General features: G+C 40.0%; 1 protein-coding gene and 1 long non-coding RNA gene across 9 annotated transcripts in view; one reads left to right on the top strand and one right to left on the bottom strand.

Moving 5' to 3' along the window:
* CNBP (CCHC-type zinc finger nucleic acid binding protein) overlaps nucleotides 1-22,565 on the top strand; it is a 73,311-nt gene that overhangs the window by 24,931 nt on the left and 25,815 nt on the right. For 5 of the 8 annotated variants that reach the window (XM_083796467.1, XM_083796461.1, XM_083796469.1 and 2 more), the window contains 2 exons: nucleotides 9,549-9,691; nucleotides 19,738-19,862. The gene's annotated coding sequence lies outside the window, so the exon portion shown is untranslated. The remainder of the gene's footprint in view (nucleotides 1-9,548; nucleotides 9,692-19,737; nucleotides 19,863-22,565) is intronic. The other 3 variants (XM_083796462.1, XM_083796470.1, XM_083796468.1) reach the window with 1 other exon arrangement.
* On the bottom strand, nucleotides 444-19,727 carry LOC310880531. Its single transcript, XR_014571744.1, has 5 exons — nucleotides 9,933-19,727; nucleotides 8,829-9,005; nucleotides 7,953-7,996; nucleotides 6,833-6,932; nucleotides 444-4,454 (listed from the first exon to the last, which is right to left on the bottom strand). It is a non-coding gene; the product is annotated as an uncharacterized lncRNA (long non-coding RNA).

Raw genomic sequence — 22,565 nt, 5'->3', positions numbered from 1 at the left:
CCCCTGTTTTAGAAAGAGAAAAGGACGTTCTAAGTCTTGTGCATGTTATAAAGCAGGATCATCTGTTTCAGGCAATCCCTGCCTGTGGGCAAGAACCTCCACGAGATGGTTAAGTGTGTGGTGCTGCTTTGATCAGCGTGTTGATACAGTGGGAAAGTTTACAAGATTACAGGTATGTGTGTAGACGTTTTAAAAAAAGCAAAACCAATCTGCAGGTGCAGCTAAAAATACCTCCGTGTAAAATTCAGTCAACTAGTTAAAAATGTGAGTAAAGTACTTGTGTCAAAGGGTGTGAATCTGCCGTCATTTAGCAAAAATATTTCTGCTCTGCATTTTTTCCTTTAGTACAATGACTTTAAGTTAATCGCTAGTTCAGTTAAGAACTGTGGCTTCTATAGTGTGGTTGAGCTTTTAGATGTGTTGTGTTTTTTTTTTTTTTCCAGGCTTCTGTGTCCACAGAGTTTTATTTGTATGCAAACATTTGTGCAGGTGTCTGCCTGGTGTTTGGGGCGTGCAAAACCAGGGCTTGCCAAAACTTTGATTTTTTTTTTTCCTAACCAATCATTTCACATACCAGAGTGTTCGAGCACCAGGGGGATGTGGTCTTCCATTTCAATTAAAGTCCACATTCTTTATGGAACTACACATGCTTTTTTCTTGTCCTGTGAGTTAATAAGGGTACAAGGCACAGTAGAATAAAACTTTGTGTAAGAATTCTGGATTCTTTCTCTGGTGTCTCCAAAGTAAGAAGGTTTCTTCTGTCTGAACGCCCTGACACTGCCACCTGATGAGCTGATTCTCCCAAAATTCGAGCTGAAGATAAGAGCGGTCACTGATTGAAAATATTCAGAGGAGGGAACAAGCTAAGGATCCTCAGACATGAGGTTCTTTAAGCAGGGGCTTCTGCATACCTTCTGGAGTTCATATGAGCAAGTATTAAATTTGAGTATCAAACTGAATATACTTCAATTCGTTTTCAAATTCAATATACTTCTGAGTATCAAAATGAACAGGGATTCAATTAAACTTCTGTTGCAGTATGATTAAAATACATAAAACCAAGCACATTTTTTTTTTTTGTGGGAGAACTATTTAGATGTAGTAGCATTTTGTGAAGGGATCAGCTCAATAGCAAAGGGAACATAGTTCATTTTCTTGCAAATGCTGGTCCGTTCTTCCAGCTGTGCACACAGCAAGAGCAGAGCTGCTGGTCTTGTTTGTACAGATGGCACCACTACCCCCATTTGGCTCACCCACTGGGAGTGATTGTGCTTTAAGCATCTTTGTGCTTTGGGGGGGAAAGTACAATCAAAATTCTCTTGCTCCCCCACCTACAGAGAGGTACTGGAAAGGAGCACAGAGGGCTTCAGCGAACAGCACAATCCATGCTATGGGAACATATGAACACCAGAAAAAAGATAGCATACAAACTTCAAAAATTAAGCAGGTAGTGACCACATCAGCTACAACAACGTGATCCAGACTAGTTTGCAGCTGAGGCAGCACTGACTTAATTGTGGTATGCAGAGTAGATAGCCAACAATATTAATCTGACGTGGTATGAATGCCCAGAATACCCGTCCCATTCTTTTTGCTTCAGATTTTGAAGATGTATGGGATGTCTGCCAGTGATATGAGACAGAGTATAGCTTAGGAGCTTAGAGGGAAGAATTACAGTAACCTAGCATTCAGGAAAAAAAATCTTACTACTTTTTCCATTTGGTTATACCTATTCTTTTTCTTGCAGCCTGATTAATGGTAATCTTTCGATGGTTTCCATTCGACTGAATTGTTGGAAATGTAACTTGACATTACTATTAAAAACATATAAGCTTCTTCCTTGAAGCAGATGAGAAACAATATGTGCTTCATTCTGAAACACAAGCGTGTATCACTGCCAAGAAAAAGGACACTGGGCAAAGGGCTTCTGATGCTTAGTGTTTGGCTTTGGTCTGTGTTTGTGAAAAAATGCACTTCCAGTCATTTGGGTGTGGGGATTTTCATGGAACAATCTTGATTAGCTTGCTTTCCTAAGGAAAGGAAGCTTATGTCATGGTTCAGTATATCTCTCGCTCCAAATTACAGACGTGTTTAACACATGAGCCAAGGTCTCAAAAATAATTAAATTTCTACAAGTTTCTTGGAAGTCAGCAACCAAAGACAGAAAAAGGAACCATATTCGTTCCCTAGCTGAAGGGGAAAAAAAAAAAAAAGAGAGAGAGAATGCAGCAACCAGCCATTGTACATCACACTGTTCTAATATAACAGGCCAGCCAGGCACTGTTTAGCCACAGCATCTGAGGTTTTTGCCCTATGGGGGTGGCAGAGGACTAAGAAATATAGTAAGATATCCTTATCTGCTGTCACAAATTATAACGTAGCTGGGGCACCAAATAATTTAAACACTGGATGGAAGTATACACAGCATTTTGGTCATTGGCTAGAGGATCATAATTTATTTCATGTAGCACTTGAATGGGTGAGGGTGGGCAATAACTTTTGATCTCTCTTCAGGATCATTTTCATTTGCCCAGATTACCCAGATTCACAATGAGAATCTGAACCTATCTACTGAAGTTGGCAGTAAGTTGACTCAGATTTTTATGAGGAATAAAAGCAGTGCAGTGATATAACTGTGTAGGAAACTTTGTCCAAAGTCATTAAATGCCTAGCTTTTTTTTTTTTTTTTTTCCCCTCACGGCACAGCCATATCTGTGTCATTCCTTTTTCATTTATTGTTCTAAGCCCGGATTCCTTAGATAACTTTGCTAGAGACTTGAGTTTTATTGTAGATATGGAAAACTGCCTAAAAGTTTGGCTCCTTGGTTGTTCTGGCAGCATTCCTGCCTCGCTGACATTCAGATGCAACACATCCTACTTGCTCCAGCAATCACTCTTTAAAACAAGGCAGGAAATAATGGACACCAAACAAAATGATCTCTGCCGCTACCTTAGTTAGCAGCTCCAGAAACTCATGAAAATGTTTTGTGAGCTGGATCTTGGGAGAGCTAGTCCTAATTCCTTTACACTGGTTACGTGGGCCTTAAATATAGCTACAGGAAAAGGGGCAGCGTTAGTGTAGACGTCACTAAACCCTGCTCAGCATTGCAGATCTTGAATTGCTAAAGTTTGTATGGCCAGCCGATAGCCAAAGAATTTCGGTAGCATACTCCAGTCTGTCCACACAGTTCAGTTGTTCTCAGTGCCAGTTTGGCTAGCACCGGCTGCTGACAATAGTGAAAATGCATGCAAAGACACCTGGGGTATATTAAGCAACGCAGTTAACAAAAACCTAGCTGACTTCTGTGAAATACTTATGGCTGCATACAACCAAAAGAAAAGGTATAGAATAATAGATGGAGTTACTTGAAGCATATAAGGATAGTATGCTAGATTTTAAAGCTATCTGAGAACATGACACATAATATACACTACACATCTGAGTGGTGTAGATAACCATGCCTGCTTGGTGTTTCCAAGTACAAAATTCTGATTTCTGTTGCTTGTTAGTTTGCCAACAGTTTGTTTGGGCTGTAAATTTTCATGCTGGTTCTCTGCCCTAGGGTGATTTTGTGGGTGTGGGTGTCCATGTGGATACAAGAGCAACAGTCGATCAATTTCTCAGGAAGGAAAAAAAAGTAACCTTTATTCTATTAAGGATTTTTCAACTATTTCTTTGAAGTTGTAGTGTACTCAGTCTTTCAAGCAAGTGCTTCAAATTCGATGAATTGATTGATTTGGTTAAAGATGTGTCTACTGACATCTTTTAGACTGATAAAGTTCCCCTTGCTGGTCATCCACCAGATTTATTTAGAGGCTGAGTCACTTGGTCATTTGCAATCCCCAGCAAACAAATAATAAACAGCAGCAGCTCCCACATGGCTGCGAGGGGCCAACATTGTGCCTGGTGTCCTTCCTCACAGTGGGGTTTAAACACTGAAGCCCTGAAACTTAAAACATCTGGGTGAAACCTCAAGAAATTTTTGCACGTTGCCCAGGGCTTACCCCATGATCACTGGTTGCACTGTTCGGATGTGATAATGAGAGAACACAATGCTCAGACTTTGGATGAGACTTTTAACATGTTTACTTACAAAGTACCTCAGAGGGACAATAAGAAGAAAGTCCCCTCCTTCCTTCTAACACTTGGTTTCCTCGCTGCACTTGAACAGATCTGGGACTGTTCTAAGCAGCTTTCAGGTTTCCATGATTCTGGTTTGCTTTATCTTGGCTTCCCTTCAGAACTTCTACCTTTTCTACTTTTACCAAAAGTCAGCTTACTTTGGCAGCGCTCTGTCCTACCGTTAAACTGGATCTGTCTGGCACAGAAGTCTGCTCGTCTCTTCCTCTATGGTGGTCGTAGCTTCCTGTGAGCTTCAGTGAGTCTGGTTAGGTTCCTGCACCAAGAGTGGCAACTGTGTGTCCTTGAACAACTTAGTCTCTGCCTCAGTTCTCTGTTTTGGAAAATAATTGGTATTTCATGTGCCTTACCTTTTGTCTTGACCTCTGTTTCAGTTACAAGAAAAGGTAGGGTAGGATTGCATACTAGGCATGTAATCACTTATTTTTACTAAGCTGCAAGAGGAAGGATTTCACAAGAACCTCAACATACAGCACAAGACTGAGGGAGTTAAGAGATGCTAGACTTCTCTGGCAGCTGAAGAAATTAGGAGTCAGGCAGAAACTCCAGACCTTAATGACCTGGCTGATACAAGCTTAATAGAGGGGATGCTATTGCTTTCTTTGGGGCTTCTGACCTGCTGTCAGAAATTCTCCTTCTCTGGACAGTCATCAAAACACTTGACACTTTTTTCTATCATAAGATACAAATGGCTGTTACATCCTTAAAATGAATTCCAAATACATGGCTGAAATGTATTAAACCTCAGACTATCTAGGAAAAAAATTAAAGTCTTTGGGAGGTGAGTTTGACAGCTTTTTGCTCTAATGAGAAATGTAACCTATGCAATCATTTTTATTAAACAGGGGCTCAAAGGATTTGTTCTATGGCTGAAACAACAATTTGATGAGATATTACAGGAGCCCAGCAGGACTGAGAGCAAGGAGTGAACCCTCTTGTAGGTGTGCGTGTACAGTGCCTGGCTCTCTGGGCTGCTGATCCTGGCTTAGCCTTCTGGCTATTTCCTAATGGGGTGAGTTCCCACAGCAGCTCTGCCTTGAGTCACACTAAGACAGGCTCACTAACCCGGTGACTTCCATAGCATAACAGAGCAATGTATTTAGTTCCTTTGTACTCTCAGGATCTCTCACTGTACGGCGAATTTAATCAGCTGTTAAGCTGCAAACCTGATGTGCTGCAAAACTATAAAGGAATCCGTCACGTTCATATACATAAGTAACAGGTATTTTGCATCCTTATTTTTTAGGTGTCTTTGTTTAGAACACACACAGCCTGAGACGATGTGAAAGAGCTTCAAATGCCTGCCTGCTGGTTCCATTAGCTTTTTCTCTGATGCAAAGTAAAACATATAGCTCCAAATTTGTACTATGAAGCTAATGAGAGAAATGAAGAAATATAAATTAGCAGTACAGTTTTTAAAATACTTGGATTGTGCCTTTTAAATTATTATATGTTACTATAACATTTCATTTTAACTATACTATTAAAAATGATAACTCATGAAATGCTGCACGTTGGGTACTTTCAGGTCACACAGTTGGGACAACAGAGGTTCTGTCTCCAAATGTTAGAAGGACCCCCAAGAGAAATGCCTGTGCAGCGTTAAACGCTCGCTTAATTCTGGCAGGAGGTCACTTCTAGGTTTCTTTAGAAAGCACAGTGTGAGCTACCAAACTTAAGACGGATCAAGAACCAAGGCCATCTCAAAATTGCATAATGTTACAAGGCCAAGGAAGGTATTCGGTCCTATTGCTCCATCCCCTGCAATAGAATCCATTGCAGCAATGCATTGAGAAATTGAGTTAAGAGCTGAGAGGAGGCATTGTAACATCTCAGCAACCTGGAACAGGGCTGGTAGAGGTACACAGGGCTGGACTTTCGGTTTGCTATGAGGGAGCAAAACTTCACAGCTCTCGTGAATGCTAATGAGTCCCATGACTAAACCGTGGCATACTTTGAGAATGCAATCCATAACACATATAATCTCAATCATCATTTGGAAACTTCTGACCTATATGCAAACTTCCAAGGAGCTACTGCAGATAAATTATCACTGCAATTACGGGTAGCCATGGAGCTCTAGTATTGTGTATATATAATACATTGTTATGCAAACACACATCTACTTTTAAACCTCCGCTTCACAGTCATCGTGGTTTTAATTTCAAAGCATCAAAAAGGAGGCAAAAATAAAGTCTCTTGCAAAAAGATCTTGATTATATCTAGAAAGAATTTTTGCAAACAATTCAAAAACAGGCAGTTTGGAAATTCTAAAATGGAACTGTGCTAGTGAGGAAAGGACAGTTGCCCTTAAAAGTTGTCCTTAAAATGCAACTTTTTACTTAATAAAATCTAATTCTTGTGCTGGTTTAATGTTAAACAGGAAAAGACAATTTCATAGATAATTGCATCTTTCCTCAGAACACAAGGAAGCTCCCACCAAGTTTTTCGTGAGAGATTCATAAAATGCCTCTTAGAAATAGCACTCATTTATTCCTATCTGAGCTCAGACTCATTATTGTAACCTTGTGAAGCAGTATTTAATCCTGCAGGTATTTAATCTTGATCATTTAGCCTGGACTTTTCACAGATTAACTAATCTTCTGTATGTCACTGTACAAAAAAAGAATTTAAAAGCTCTGCAAAAACTGTGAAAATAATATTCCCCCACTCATCCCCCCTGAGACTCACCAGAGCCTGAAAATGCTTCCCACGCCCAGCTAGCCTGCTGGCACCATCAGGAGTGGTTTTCATCCGAAGGAGAAATCCGAAGACTGAGAAGGGATCCCATCTGGGAGGATTTTGGTAAACAGAAACAAAGTGTACCTGGGGTTAACAGTTCTTAGCAGAGCAAGGGGAATAAGCTGAGACAGAACGATCTGCCTCTCCAAAAGGCTGTAATGCGTTCTTTGTGTTAGCAGAAATACCTGGACCCACACACTGAACTCTTGAGCGTCACATGGGTGACAGAGCTAAAAAAGGCAAACCCATAGGCTTAATTTAAACTGCCCCCAATATGTTAGTGTTTTCCCCTGAGACAGCTTATGTGTCTCTTCAAAACTTTTCTACGATTTTCCTGGAATTTTATTATCCCTCTCTCTTTGGTTTCATACTTTTTAACTCTTTTATTTTTAGATTCAATATTTCACAGTGGTCTGTAGAGTCTGCTTGACGCCAGCAAATGTAACTGGATCCCAAATCCCTGCAAGCCAGGAATTGCAGCCATGATCAGCATGCTGCCGAGCAAAACCTTGGCACCGGTCAAAACCAAATAGTCTGAATCCTCTATTTATCTTATGGCAGGGCTTGGGAAAGCAGGCAAGAGGAGTTCATCAAAATGTAAAAAAGGAATAGCTGGGAAAGGCTAGGGGTAAGTAAACAGAAATCAAAGATGCAAATAGATCTGTTCTACAACAGATTTGTGTGACCGGACTTCCAAAAGCAAGAACAGGGGTTTACAAAAAAACAGATATTTTATTCTCTAGTAACCTAGTAACAGGACAGGCACGCACGAAGCAGATTGCCTTTAAAAAAGGCTTGTGTCAGCAAGGTTGACTTTAATGGAATAAATAAGAATAAGCTGCTTGGCAGCAGATCACTGCTGACAATAATCTCACAGGTCAGATTTTCCAAGTTCGTTTCATAGCTCATTCAATACACTCATAAATCCAACTACCATTTCTGTCTAGGAACAATATGGAGCACCGTCTCTCACCCAGCCTTTGATAATTAGGTCTCAGGTTTTTACCTTAATTTTACACAGTGTGCAACTGGAATAAATCCACTCTCTGAGACTAAGGAGCTGAATTACCTTGCTTGAACTTTTAATTTTCTGTCACTTGCTGCCCCTTCTTCCTGTAAAAGAGAACAAAATTAAGGATTGACAGTTAATGTGATTGGGAAATTGTTCATCCTAACTATTCTAGGATCTCTAACTTCGGTAACTTGTGTCTGCAACAGAGTGTGACCACTTCACGGAAGAAAAAACAAGAGTATCAAGGCAGTTATTTGCCAAAGGTGACATGATGAGTCAGCAGCAGAGCCCAGATTAGAGTACAGTGCTCAGACTGCCCATCCCATACGTAGCTCACTAAACCACTGTTCCTCCTGCAGCCTCAAGGGAATAAAGTTCATTTAGTTAGGTGGTAAATGCTCAACTTCTGCCCTCACGCTTCACCTTGTTATTTATCTAAGTTTTGGCAGGCTTAATTGTTTGTTGCCAAGAAAGACTACAGATCAAGAGAAACAGAAAAAGTGTTGGTCTTATCCTCAGATAAGTTTTGCAACAGCAAAACTCCACTTTGAGAGAACAAGAGTGGTCTGCACTTGGAATATAGTTGTATGTAGCACTGAAATTGCTTTTTTTTTTTGCCTTTTTTTTTTTTTTTGCTTGAAAGTGATTTTTGACAAGACAGCTTCTCTGTCTCTTTATAAGTAAAAAATGCAGAGTAAAAAACCCATAAAGCAAAGATCTTGAACAGAGCAACTGACATTGTATGTCCGTTTTCTTCATTTCATACAGAAGGTTCTATATTTTTTAAGCCATTTGGCAACTTCTGTAGCATTGGCATATTTTCTTCTCCTGGCATAGGTAATATTTGGTATTCACATTTGCTCAACTAATTAGAAACTTGGAAAGCCAGCCCCAAGCAGTTCTGCCAGCTGTAAGTGATGCCACGTTACTCACACGCAGGAAGTGTTCTGCCTTCACTGGGCTGTTGTTGCGGGAAGAGATTGGACAAATGGGCCCAGCGTAATCCTTGTAATATTTCGGTTACTCTTTGGATCACAGTTCCTCCTGGTTCTTCTTGGTACATCTGGTTCTCGGCTAACATTTCATTCTCATTGTCCTAGTTTGCAAGCTCTTAAAGCGAAACATAAGAAAGCTAATATCATTCTGTGGTTTATTTATCACCTGGCACTGAATATCACAGTTTAGGAGTCTCCATTGTCACTGTGATGCTTCAGTGTTTCGTCACATGAAGTGTAACTAAGGTGGAAATCTTGCAGGTCTCCCATATTGAAGCAACTATTCTATAGAGTTGTTCTTAACATCAAGAATTTTGTGTAAGTGACCCAAAACCATAACTTTGTCTTCCTGCTACTGGCTAGCAGCCTGATACACCTCCCTGAAAATGCTTCAGATCATGGCTTAACGATGAGTCAAAGATTTTTGGAATTTGTTCATTGTGAATTTGTCCACTGAGTTACTTTTTTTTTTTTTTTAAGGAATTGCTAAAACTTTGTTGATTTCGGTAAGGGAGTTTCTGATCTGCTATTTATTTTTTTGTTTTCCAGCATTCAAGATATATACAGATTATGTAAAACAGTGTAAGCTGACACAGCAGTTGTCAGAGAGCTCAGAAGTAGTAGCACTGTCTTAGAAAGCTTTCTGCTTGGTCCACAGGGCTCAGAGAAGCTTCAGAAGGCAGAAAGTCCAGTGAATCCTAAGTAGCCTGGTCTCTGGGAAATTGGAAGCATCTATGGACTATCTACCACCAAGCAGCCTCTTGAGGTCAGCACAACCCAAGATGTAATGAGCACTAAAAAGTAGGTGACCACCAGGAAAGAAAACATGACACCACACTGGGCTCTGTCAGGGGGCTCTTCTCCCCTTGGGAAGAATTTTCCATGATGAAGCATGGATGGCAGAATTACAAGTCCCTAAGATATTGAGAACTAAAGTGTGATTTGGGGGTACATGTTCCATTCTATTTAATAAGTTATTTGGCTAAAAGTGGTTTTAAATGTGGTATCTCTTCGTATGTACTTTGAATGTACATAACAGTACCTTTTCTATGACGGATGGTGCAGAAATGCTTGTGCTGGGCAGAAAATTCAGCCAGATACTCTAGGAAGCCTCCATGGTAGCCTAAGGCAGCTGTAAAAAGAATATGGGGTGCTGCTTAGATATTTAACAGTGGGGACTGAGTTACCACTACTGGTCATGATTCATCAACTTTTTGCATTTCTATCACCGAGCAATATAAAGGAGTGAGTCCATGAGAGCAGAACACACAAGAAGCCTTAAGCTCTTACCATGTAAATATTTGTAAAGCAGATGGTGAGTCCTGAGCATTAGGGTAAACATACATTTTTCTGTTTTATTCTCAAATGCAAGTGTATTTTATTCAGACCTCAATCTTGGTGCTGTGTAGCTGCCACTAATAAACAGTTTCTTTTCAACTAATCTCTAGAGAAAGATTCCTACCTACCCTGTCATGCCTCTTGCGGGCATGTTGCTCTTTCCTTTGTTGACTTATTTTTTCTTTTTTGGACATTGTGAAAAAAGGTTAGGCATCTGTACTGTGGAGAAAGCAGGTTTTAAAACTAATGATACAGAGATATGGTGTGGAAGGCATAGAAATATGGTGTGGAAGGCATAGAAAATTTAAGTTCAAATCCTAAGGTTTTTATTCAGTTCTGCAACTGTAGGGAGAGCAACTTTACTTATGTTTTTGAGAGGGGATGGGAATATCTCCACAGTCTAACTTGCAGTATCAAACTTTAGGGTCTTTATAGAAAGAAGTAGACTCCCATTTTTTATTTTGAGTTGGTTTCTGGAAGATCCTATCTCTTTCTGTTGAGTACAAAGTGTGCGAGGATTAGCAGAGCCAAACCTTGTTACATTAATTCCTTCAACGTGAGGATTTTGCTTTAGACTGAGGACTGATTTAGACTGATTTGATCTCTCTCTTGTTTCACTTGGAATGAAAAAAATCCTGTCAAATGCTAACCAGATTCAGATCTCTGAGCTAGAGTGGTATTTTGCTCAGTAAATGCGTCTCATTGCCACATTTGCCTCTCATTTATGCCACCAGCTGAAAAGATTCAAAATCTACTGTCATAAGTATTTCCCTCAAGTAGGGATTTCATATGTATCATGACCTGAATTTATCAACAGACTGAACATTGATTTATAACCTGTACTGTGTGCTTCTTTTAATTAATTGTTCATGTGCAGGTAAATTATTTGAATTAGCTGTAGCAGGCTTGGTGAAACATTAAGTATGCAAAGAATATTTTCAAGGATCTCAGTTTCCTAGCAAGACCATTCTGTTATTGACTTGGACTTGCTTCATGACTGTTGTTACAGTATTTTTACTTTATTTCTTTCTCACTCTTTTTGACTATGTTTTGTGGTTGCTCACTCAGAACAGAAACCCAAGCCCAAAGGAGACAAGTGCTTTCACAATTGCACATATACAGACTTGGGCAGGACAGGCAAACAGCTGCCTGGATGTCTGTAACAAACACAAATCCTGGCTACAATTAAATACGTCACTAGTTAAATAAGCAAATGTGTTATTCCAAATAAATTAATTTCTAGATGATACAGTTTCTTATATGTATATGTTTAATTCTTAGTATTATTTCAGAATCAGAGAAGTAGGCTACTCTACTTTTTGCATCACTTTTATACCCTGGTAGACTACTGCCCTCACTTTTGGGGTTAAAACTGATCAAAATTAAAACAAAAATAATATCATCAACATCCTGGATTTCTTATAGGAATTTCTATGCCTGCTCATTTTGATAATCTAAGATGATGTAGTAATTAACATTTTGTTTGCCCTTCGTGTACAGGCTCTCAATACCCTTGAAATCTCTGTGTAATTTATAGTGCTTTGTAGATGGAGACACAGAAACCCAGCAAGTAAATGTGAGCAGGGGAGTGAACTCCCATATGACTATTACATCATTGGGAAGTACCACCAGTCTCTCTCTTTCTTAGATCAATCACACCACATTACTAAGTAACACACTAGAATTTTTGTACATCTGGGACAGGGCTGAGTCTAAAAATGATAGTCTAAGATAATGCAGAAGTTATATCGTTTTGGAGGGAAAGAACTGCTTCATTTTGTTTAGCTCAGAAAACTGACGGCCAGAATCATTCTTCAGGGTGAGATAGGTTGTAGTTAGTACATTCGTGAATGCAACTAGGAAGCACTAAGTTGTTGGGCTTCATAAACTGCCCTCGTAGCAATTTGGCATCTCAGCAGAGGCAAAAAAAAAAAAAAAAAGAAAAAAAAAAAAAAGAGGAGGATCCTAGAGTCCTCCAAGTCAACAGTTATGGCTGAGTTACCATAAGGACTTGTGGGGCAGAATGAAGGGTTTTAGTCTCAGACCTGCCACCCTCGTGTGACTATGGACAAATTCTCTGTGATGCCATTAATAACATAATTGAGTAATACAGTATTAGATGTTTTACTATCAACTGCATCTAAAAACTAAACTGCCATCTAAACTGCATGGAGCAGCAGTAAATACACGTAACAAGGATTCTGAAAAATGTATACTTGCTATGAATGTGTGGTAGATGTAAAATATTACCATTATAGGTTCTTTCAAGTAAGTAATAGTTTCATTAAAGGCAAGTTGCAAAAAGGGTGGTGCACATACTTAGATCAGGCCAAAATTTCAACTGAAATTGTTGGAACAAGATCTTTAGACTTTCATTACTCTTCATTCTCCCTTATCCCATGCAATATACATACATAGGAAAAGCAACCATAAAGCGTATTTATCTTCATGATACGGGTCAAGAGCCAGGATGAGAATAAAGACACTCCTTGGTGTTGATAACAACTGCTTTGTGGTTGAAACTGGATCCTTGATGTTCAGTGCCTTGTTTTATGTGGTAAGGTGGGAGGAGTCCCCAGGCTCCATGTCCTCTGTTATCAGCTGTGAAGCAAGTGCTTGAGTTTCTTTCCTAGAGGAGACTGACTCCTGATGGGGCTCTCTCTCATTTTTGCAGAGGGCTAAGACAGGTTTTCAAGTGCTTTATGAAGAAGTTTGGATTCGGTGTCTTAATCTTAGGAAGAACAAAAAGCAACAATAAAAGTCAAATCAATGAAAACAGCTTTTTGGCTTTATATCTGTATCTGTCTGTATTTTTTTTTGCAAACCAAACAGGCTGTGGCAAAGGTATTAAAAGTGAAACTCAATAGATACAAATTCAATTCACTGATCTAGTTTCCCTCCCTTGACAGAAAGTAAGATTATGGAAACTCTAGTCCAAAGTAAAATAGCAGTTAAATTTTAAATCCAATCATTTAACTACATAGTCACAATAAAAACTTTATTTTTCAGAATCATCTATTCTAACTATACAACCACAGACATACCCTTACCTTGCAGACCAAGACAAACAGGACCACCACAGCACAGTGCTTCTTGCCCTGATTCATAGCCAGAGAATTTGATACAAAGCTCCAGACCCTGTATTTTTTTAACATGCCTTTAATGAGGTTGTGGGAAGGGTAGGCTACACAGCCACCACAAGAGTAATGTACAGACAAGAAAAAGAACATTTTGCAGCTCTTTTGTTCAAATGAGCACCAGCCTGAACTTTTCCTGATCAGCCCTTGCTATTTACCATACAAAAAGTAGAAGATCCTAGAAAATAATGGAAGAAATACTAAGCAGGGTGAACTTTCTCTAAGCTCCAAGAAGAGCAGAGCAGAAAAACTCATGATTTTAAAAGTCTGTGATCATTTTAAATGTTTAGATTATTTTATGTTAGTGACAGCGTGACAATTCCAGTAGTGACAATAAGATGTCTCTTGGTCTAATTGTGACACTTTGAATCCCTGCATGCTTTCAGTTCAGTCACTTCAAACCATTCTTGAATCAGCTCGGATTGCCAAGTTGTGGCTAGAGCACAGCTGCACGTGTGTTCAGCCATGCTGAGCTGATAGTTTTCATCAAGGGTAGGGTTAAATGAGCTTCACTTACACATCTTCAGTTGCTGTCTATGAAGCATGAGTCAGGAGGAACCCCACTTGATTTTAGCCTCCCTGGGGAACAGGTAGACTTGGCAGTTCAAGGAAAAACTTTTTTATAAAATGAACAAAAGACGGACAGATTGAGACAGCCCTCCACAATGTCACTTTAAGAGTCCCTTTTAGGCTCAGAAATGCACTTTAGCTGAGCCTGTCACCTGCTCTCAAGCCTGTTTACTGTACACATTGCTCAGTGCAGTTATTATTGCTTGCTCTCTTTCTCAGATCTGGGCGTACCTTGTCAAAAGACCGTATGGAAAATGCCTAATGTAAACCTAGCTTGCTCCTCTGGAAGTCTGTCAGCTTTCTATCTATTGTTCAGCAGAGCATTGGTTATCTGACACTGCATACCAGGGAGGTTAAGTGAATGTCAGCTCCTTTAAAGGCACAGGTACCTGAAGCATTGAAGATTGCATCTGTCCTTCATATGTGGTTACGTGAGGTCTTTTTCAAAGTCATTATCTAGGTTTCATTATATTGCCTAAATGGTTTTGGCTATTTCAGACTGGATCTGAATTCCAAATGACACCTACCCCTAAGGCTTTTTATATAAAGGTAACTGGGCTCTTGCATGTATGGTAAAACATGCTGATCTGCTTTGCATGCTGGTCTGCTCTCCAGCCAGCCTGGCTGACAAGGCCAAAGGCACGCTGCTGACTCAGGTGCAGCATCCCTGACAATTGGTAGGAGTCCTGTGTCGCCAGCCAAGTATCCAGAAGAGACATTGTAATTCATTAGCGAAAGAGGCACTGCAGAGTACTGAGGGGAACTACCAAACCAGAAGTGAAAATTTAACTGTAGTTCAGTATTAAATTGGAAAATGTAATTTAGAAGTATTCCTGCATCTCGGAATCTTCCATGTTTCATATCCTGTATGCTTTATGTTATACGCAAAGAGCAAATAGCAGTAACGGTTGAGGTTTACCTCACAAAGGGAAATATGTAACCAAAGCCCAGTTAGTGTGAGAACAACGTGACCTTTAGAAATTCACCAACTTTTGCATGCTCAGGCGCTTTGTTTTAGGGGGCATCCACATTTCCCTCACACGTTCTTCTTCGCACAAATGTAGAGTTACTCAGATGGGAGAGCTTTTGCACCATCTTGAGGAAGGAGCACTGTGATTTCTATATGCAGATTCTCTCGTGTGCAGATAAGTTTAGTACAGGAGTGCTGGCCGAGGGAAATCTGATGCCCAGTTCTTGCGCCGACCCCAATAAAGCTATGAGAATCTCTGCAGAGAATGTCTCCCAGAGCAACTTAACCAGTCAGGCCGAACCAAGAGTCACTGGGAACTGATTCTCCGAGTCCAAGCAGATTAATGGCTAAAGCTGATTAGAAATTTTGAGTAACCAGAGGGCAACATTTTTTATCACAGCATTAAAGTCTCTGTCCTTCCTACCCCATTTTTGAATAATTCACAGCTGAAAACTCATTTCACTCGGTCTTTCAAACATGAAAGTTGGCTTCTGATCTGGAACCACGTATGGAGAGCTTTGACCCAAGAGGAATGTATTTATTAAAACTTGAAACCATAGAAGCAAGGGGCTGAAACTGACTACCAACACTGCATTTTAGAGGCTACTTCGTGAGTTTGCTAAGGTTGTTTACAGAGCTTCAACTTACAGTATAAAATATTATATTTGTTGGAGTTAAATACTAAATACTATTCTGTACAGTCCTTCCCCAAAGCAAGAGTTAGGTATTCCAATCATTTTCATTTATTAGCTGCTTTTGAGCACTTTTTCTCCCCTTGTTAGCAGGGGTTCTGTATCTGGGTAAGAAGTGTCCCAGGACATAGGCAGGCAAGGTGTGTTAGCTGCCTTTCAGCTCCTTCCCAGAAGACAGGGGATCCTAGATGGGGAGAGATGCTGAAAAACTTCAAGGGAACTGTTCAAGATACAGATATGCGGATCATCATCTCTACATCATTAAACTTCATTAAACATAAACTCCACTGATGATTCAGTAATGTGAATGTACAAATTCAGTTCGGCTTAACCCCTGCTTCATCCTAGGACCCCAATCAAGTTAATTTACCTCTGGGTTCTGCATGCTGGCGAGCATGCAGAGCAGTGCAGCACTGTGTTCTGTACGTGCAGTGGGAATGAGGCTCAGAAAGGTATTGTTTTGCTCAGTGTTGCAGTCCCATGTGAAACTGGTGTCCTCATATTTGTCCATTTCTTATCGTTTGGCAGGTCTAACAGGATTCATGTCCTCACCCATGTTCTCCGAATATACAGAGAGCCAGAAAAATCACTTACAGGCTCCCTCAAACAGCAGACTCCATAGCATAGTCTATTCTCCAGATAGAGTCTGCTGCCCCCTTTTTTCCTAATTGTTACGTAGAATGGCATAAGCAGTCACCAAGTGTAGGGCAGTGCTGCACAGAATAAAATTGAAGTTACTTGTAAAGCTGTGACAGTTTAGCCCTAGAATTTCAGCTGAAATATTTGTTTTCTGTCTAAGAGCTTTATATCTGGTCTTGAAAGAGCTTCTGCTTCTCTGAGAGTGAAGACTGACCTACGGCCAAACTCAGGGCACAAATATCCAGCTCCTGAAGTTTGGAGTCAAGGAGTCATTCTATGTGTGCATCACTGTGACAAAGCAGTAAAATGGAAAACATTGAAAACACTGTTTTTTCAAAGTGTTGCTAGAAAGATTATGGAGGAGATTGCTTGTGGCAAGAGCAGAACACCAAAAAAACAAACTTGCTGAGGCTGTCACACGGACCTCCAGGTACCCCCTTGCAAAACTCCTTCTGCTGGGCAATAGCGAGATGCAATCCAAACCATTTCCTAACCACCACCGAGTGACTCTGTGCCTATGACGGCAGCTCTGTTAAACATACTTTCCCTGATGAAACAGCCTGAGTGACAGGAGCCTGCAAATACAGCCTTTGGGGCACGAGAATACTGCACAGCCATTTGTGACTAATGGGGTATCCCAAGAAAAGGGAAGGAGCCTCTCTAAGTAGGTTGCGGGGCATACGCTCACCGACAGTAAAACAGGTAGCTACTTGCACTCTCTTCAGCTTTCTGTTTATTTTGCCTGTTGACCATAGTAAAACAACCAAATGCCTTTAACACAAATTTTGCATTAGGGGACACTGGCTTACTTGCATTTACCTAGAATTGGGGGTAACAGCTTTGTGTTGTTCTTTACTGGTTCATAGAGGTTTAAAATCTAACTATGGTAAAATGCTTAGGGGTGAACGGGTGATTCTAATACTTGGAATAATATTAGAAATCACAAATAGTAACTGAAAAAGACCTTCCAATCACAAGGTTCCAATATGGATAAACTTGAGATTTTTTTAGAGAGTCATTGCTGACACAGAGAAACGTACATCTGTATAAGCGCAGATGACTTCAGTGGGGTGGTAGAGCTAATAATAGATTGCCTTCTACTAATTGTAAGTCTGGAATAGCAAAAGTGGTGGAATTGCAAAGCTGCTGGAATACATGATGTGGGGCTCCGAGGAACAGAGAAAGGCCCCTGCATCTCAGGAAGATTACATATTTTTCTTCCTTGTCAATAACACATAATCACAGACTCAGACTAATTTATTTTTATAATTTCAGGGAAAATAATTCACCTGGTACATGGTGATCAATGACTGGGGGCCCTGCAATTTACAATGACCTAATGGGCAAGAAATTAAATAGATGCTAATTTGATATTTCAGTAGTTTTAGACATTTAAAAATATCTTTATGAAGAAATAAACTAGCTTCTTTCCATATGTGGATCCCTGCACTCCTTCTTGACAAAAGCAGACTCCTGAAGTTCCCCTCCCTTGGAAAGTCTGAATGCAGCTTAAATTTCTGCTGAAGGATGAACAAGTCTGTCTGGGATCTTGCATCATATTCTCATTGTCGTCATATTTCCTTTCGTATTTACATCAGTACCGATTTGAAAATATGTAAAGTGTCCACAAGTTGTGTGGGGAAAATTGCATTGGACATCCAGACTCCGGAGTTTGACTGGACTTGATCCCTTGAAGCAGCCTGCTACAGTAACAGTGCGATCTGGTGAACCCAGCCTCCAGCAGGTATCAGATCTGGGATGCAGGAGCGGCTGATGATGAAACGAATGGGGACTGAGCATATGCTGTTTTGTAGATTGTATTCTTTGTCTGACTTAAAGCATGTTTTCTGCGTGGACTTACATTTTTTCCAGTGGCAATGATTCAGACTTGAGCTCTGCAAGAGGACCAAGTGAGGGTAAATCCTGCCTTCTCTCCCCATGGCTCAAAGCAAGTGATACCCATGTACTCTTACACTGAAACTCAGAATCCCAAGAGCTTTGTTTGGTGCCATCAATGTGACTTTGGTTGTGAGGAGCTCCTAAATAAAACACCGCCATTCTTGTATCAATCCAGGATTTCTAGCTCACTTTCAGAGTACAGACTGACCTGGAAAGAGTTAAAAATAATTTCCCTGCTGTCCTGCAGCAAGGCTTTCCTCCAGCAAAATATCTGCAGGTAGCTAGAAACAAGTACTACTGAGATATAGGAGCAGAGGGGATTCTGAAAACCTTTCTTTGTACGGCAAGCAGACAAGCAGTAACACGTCTTTCTTCCAATGGTTATGCATTAAGTTAATAATGGTTTTGGCAGTGTTGGATGGAGGAGATTGATTAAGGGGTTGAATATCTGAAAACCCTCTTTCAGATGACTTTATTCAAGTCCTGTATCACAACGGTTCGGTGATGCTTAGGCCGTTCTCAGAAAAATGTGGATCTTGTGCTTGCTGGTAGTATGGGAGTGCTGGAGCTGGCACGTTATGGCTGCAGACTAAAAAATTCCGAATACAAGGATATAAAGAACATGTGCAAGCTCCTGCAGCCAAGTGCTTGCAATCCATAAACCACAAACTGTGTCTGGGCTTTGCAGATGAGAGGCACTGTAATTCATTAGTGAGCACAGCTGCATATGTAGATAGAGAACTCTGTATTTTAAGATGTGTTTGGAGCCTGTATGACTGTAGCATGCATGAGCTGTTGCCACGGTACAAGGGCTGAGCTGTTTTGGAGGACATAGCTGCTATTCAAAGACATTGTCACAGTGGTGCTTATGGAGTCCATGACCCAAAGTACGAGTGTTTGTAAGGAGCTGTGAGACAAGGCCTAGGAAACAAGCAAGAAGGTTTATACCTTTATACCTATACCTCAGCTGGTGTTGAAGAAGTTAGAAGAGTCACGATGAAAAACTGAGCTGCATTTCATGTTTTTCTTCTCAGCTGCAGGGAGTCGAGCCTGACAGGCCCATCAGTGCAGCTCGCTGTCAAGTACTAGACAAAATAAATACCTGGTCAAAACAAAAGTCCTAACAGTAAGCAGTGAATATCAGATTCTAAATTAGAGCTTGACTTCTCAGAAGTCATTTCGGAACTGTCCCCTCAACAGAAAGTTACAACGTGCATGTATCTGATGTAATGATTCTGGCACTAACAACCTGCTGTGAACTGACTGCTGGGATTATTTCATTCACAATGACCACGTTACTGAGTTAATCTATATTGTTGCCTAAATTAGGACATAGAACTAGGAAGAAATTCATTGAACCACAGGTCCAGCCTCCTCCTATCACAGAAAAATTGCCCGTTATCTATTGAGTGATGACCTGCCATCTCCCATTTGTTCCTTTTTGAATCCTACCTGGCCCAGTGGGGAAGCCTGGAGGATACCCTAGGACTGCGAACAAGGCTATCACTATTTTCTTTGTGTCACCTGATAAAAGATTTGCTTGTGCACGAATATTATATTATTTGAAAATATAAATTTTGACACATTTTTTTTTCTCTGTAGGCCGTCCTCTTCAGCATTCAGATGGGAATACATTCATTCAGCTGGTGATGTGTAGAAGAGAAGGCAGTGAACATGCAGAGTACAACCAAGTTGTAGTGACTTTACTGTGAATTGCACAAGCAGTGGTGAGTAGTTGAAAAGTTTAATTTATTTTGTAATGGAAGCCTCCAAGAAGTATATGCTGAATGGAATAATACTAATACCTGAATCTCTAAGTTTTGTCAATTTACATTTTCTCTCACTTGGTGTGTTCCAATGAGTCACAGCATGATCATATTTAGAATTGTAATAAATGCCAGCAATCATGAGCACTTGCTATTTATAGAATGGAGAAGTGAAAACTAGTACTTTCAATGTAACAATTTAAGCTTGCTGAAACTTTCCAGCCAGGACAGTTTTCCACCAGAAAAATGTTGATTGAATGGAAACTTATTGGGCTATTTGTGGTCTATTCTTAATCTTAGCATCTCTCTTTATGCTGGGATTGAAATGTATCTTGTTTAGTTGATACTGTGAATGACTCCTTCTCATTTTCTCCTTCAGCTCACACCCAGTAAAACTGTAGGTCTGTCTTTAGCACTCCAGTACTGGACTGTTAAACATGTAGGTGCAACTGTTTTGTAACAGAAGTTTCAAGTATTGGAAGTTTTTACTCAAAAGAAACGTACAGATATGAACATGTGGCTGTCACTGCTAGATCAGTTTAGATTATTTTCCTCCATGTACTTTGAGCTGACTTGACCCACAGTGTGTAAATTGGATGTCAAAATGTGCATCACTGGAGTCTGCCACTGTCAAGCTATTCCTGTGCATTCTAGGAATACCATTATCCATCCTCTGGCTACCAGGGCAACCTCTCTCTCTATTTGGTGTTGCTCAGGGAAATTCCTAAATGTTGTGAATACTGCTGCCTTGCTTCTTGTTAATCTGAGGAGGGTCATGTCACTTTAGTCTTCAGAATTCGCTAGTTTCTTTGTCTGTTTAATGTTGAAGTAAAAAAATTCCCCTCTTAGTTTTAAAACTGACCATATTTAGTCTTGCTTCTGACTGTCTCAGACTTTGCTCTGCTACTTACTTCTGCTGCAGTGCTAATTGCTTTTGTCTCTCTTTATAATCACATCGTATTGGATACAATAGCTGCCTCCTGTGCTGCTTTCCTGGGCCTCATTAACTCATGCTGAAGTTTCATATTTCAGATGCCAGTTTAAAGCTTTGGTCATAATCTTCAAAGTAGTTAATGGATCAAGCCTTAGCTACTTTAAAGGCTGAATTTTGATCTGTGAACCATCGTGACAGCTGCACTTCCTCGGAGCAATGTAGATTACAAAGCCTAGAAGGAAGTGTATGAAAGGGAGGAACAAGGCAATCTTAACTGAGAGAAACAAAAAATATCTGGAAGTTATTCTGCAGATCCAGACCTCTCAAAGCTGAACAAAATCTTTCCCTTTGAGTCACTCAGAAAACTGATTTCCCCCCTCTGTCGTAGAAGAATCCTGTCAGACCAACCAGAAACACCTCAGCACCATAATTAAAACAATTTCTACTGTGCGGAAATTACAGAGCTACCAAAAGTCTACTACAAATTGTGCTTAAATGCAAAGTTCTTAAATATCCAAGTGCCAGAACATCTTTTCTCTCATGTCTTCAGTTGCATCGTTGCCCCAGTGTTATGAAATTTTATGATGCAGAATCAACAACAAAAATGAATGAGAAATATTGAAATAGAAACAAGCAGATGCATATGGGTATTTCTTCAAGTCTCTTCTTCAAGGGGGACTTTTTGTGAATTTGATTATGAATATAGTACACAGTTTACTTTTGATGTTAAACTAGACTTTTTCATTTCTTTTCTAAGCTAAATTAGTGTATTCCAGGCTTAATATTTATGCAAACACAGAAGTCCCAATGGGTAATCTTCCATGGAGGTTTTAACCTATTCAGTTAAATTGGTATAAACACTTCTGTAAAGACTCTTAGTTTAGTTTATGTCAACTTGGAATCTGTTTATGGCAACCCAAAATAAGCTATTCTTAAACTTGACTACAAATGTCAGCCAACTTCTTGCACCGATTTTGACTAAACTGATTTAAAATAGAATCTTAACATAAACCAGTGTAACTTTCCTGTAAACTGGAAACTTCTTTGGTAAACTAGAAACTTCAGTGTACTGCATGTCACGTCCTCCCTCTTGTGGCTGACATGAAGATTCACAGTTTTGGGGAATGTGCATTAAAGCCCTAAAATGGATTAGGCTGTCCTTAGCCATGACCTGGCAACACAGACGGTGGCCTAGCAGTTATTTTGGTATTCAAATATATATAAAAACAGCTTTATAAAAAGAGAATAACAGAATACTTGAATTTGTTAATTTGGAAAATAGAATTTATAATTATTTTGGAATAAAGTAACTACTAAATTAACAGTAAACAGTCCTGCTAAAATTACTGATACTAGAATAGCTTGTACTGAGAGAACACTAGTAAGGGAAAGTTGGCAAGGATAGGTAATCGGGAATTGGGGGTGGCTTGTTTGAGTTAGGAACAAAGGGAAAAGCTCCAGAGGACAGCCAAGAGAAATAAGGTTGGCAAATTTGAGAGACATTCTGGAAACTACATTTCCAAATTTTGTCCCACTTGGTATCCACTAGTGGTAGAAAAGTGTCTGAAAAACTGGATGCAAAGGAGACACCGAGCACCTGCACCTTTACCTCACTGCAGCAGTGTGGCATTTGTTTGCACTGTCTGGCCGTGCTGGCCTTCCCAGCCTGCTCTGCCCATTCAGATACTGAAGGTGGAAATACAAAATAGTGTGACTGGTGGGTGGGGTAA

The sequence above is a fragment of the Anser anser genome (assembly GCF_964211835.1).
Source record: "Anser anser genome assembly, chromosome: 12".
Classification (NCBI taxonomy): Eukaryota; Metazoa; Chordata; class Aves; order Anseriformes; family Anatidae; genus Anser; species Anser anser.
This window is presented reverse-complemented; position numbering and strand designations above follow the sequence as displayed.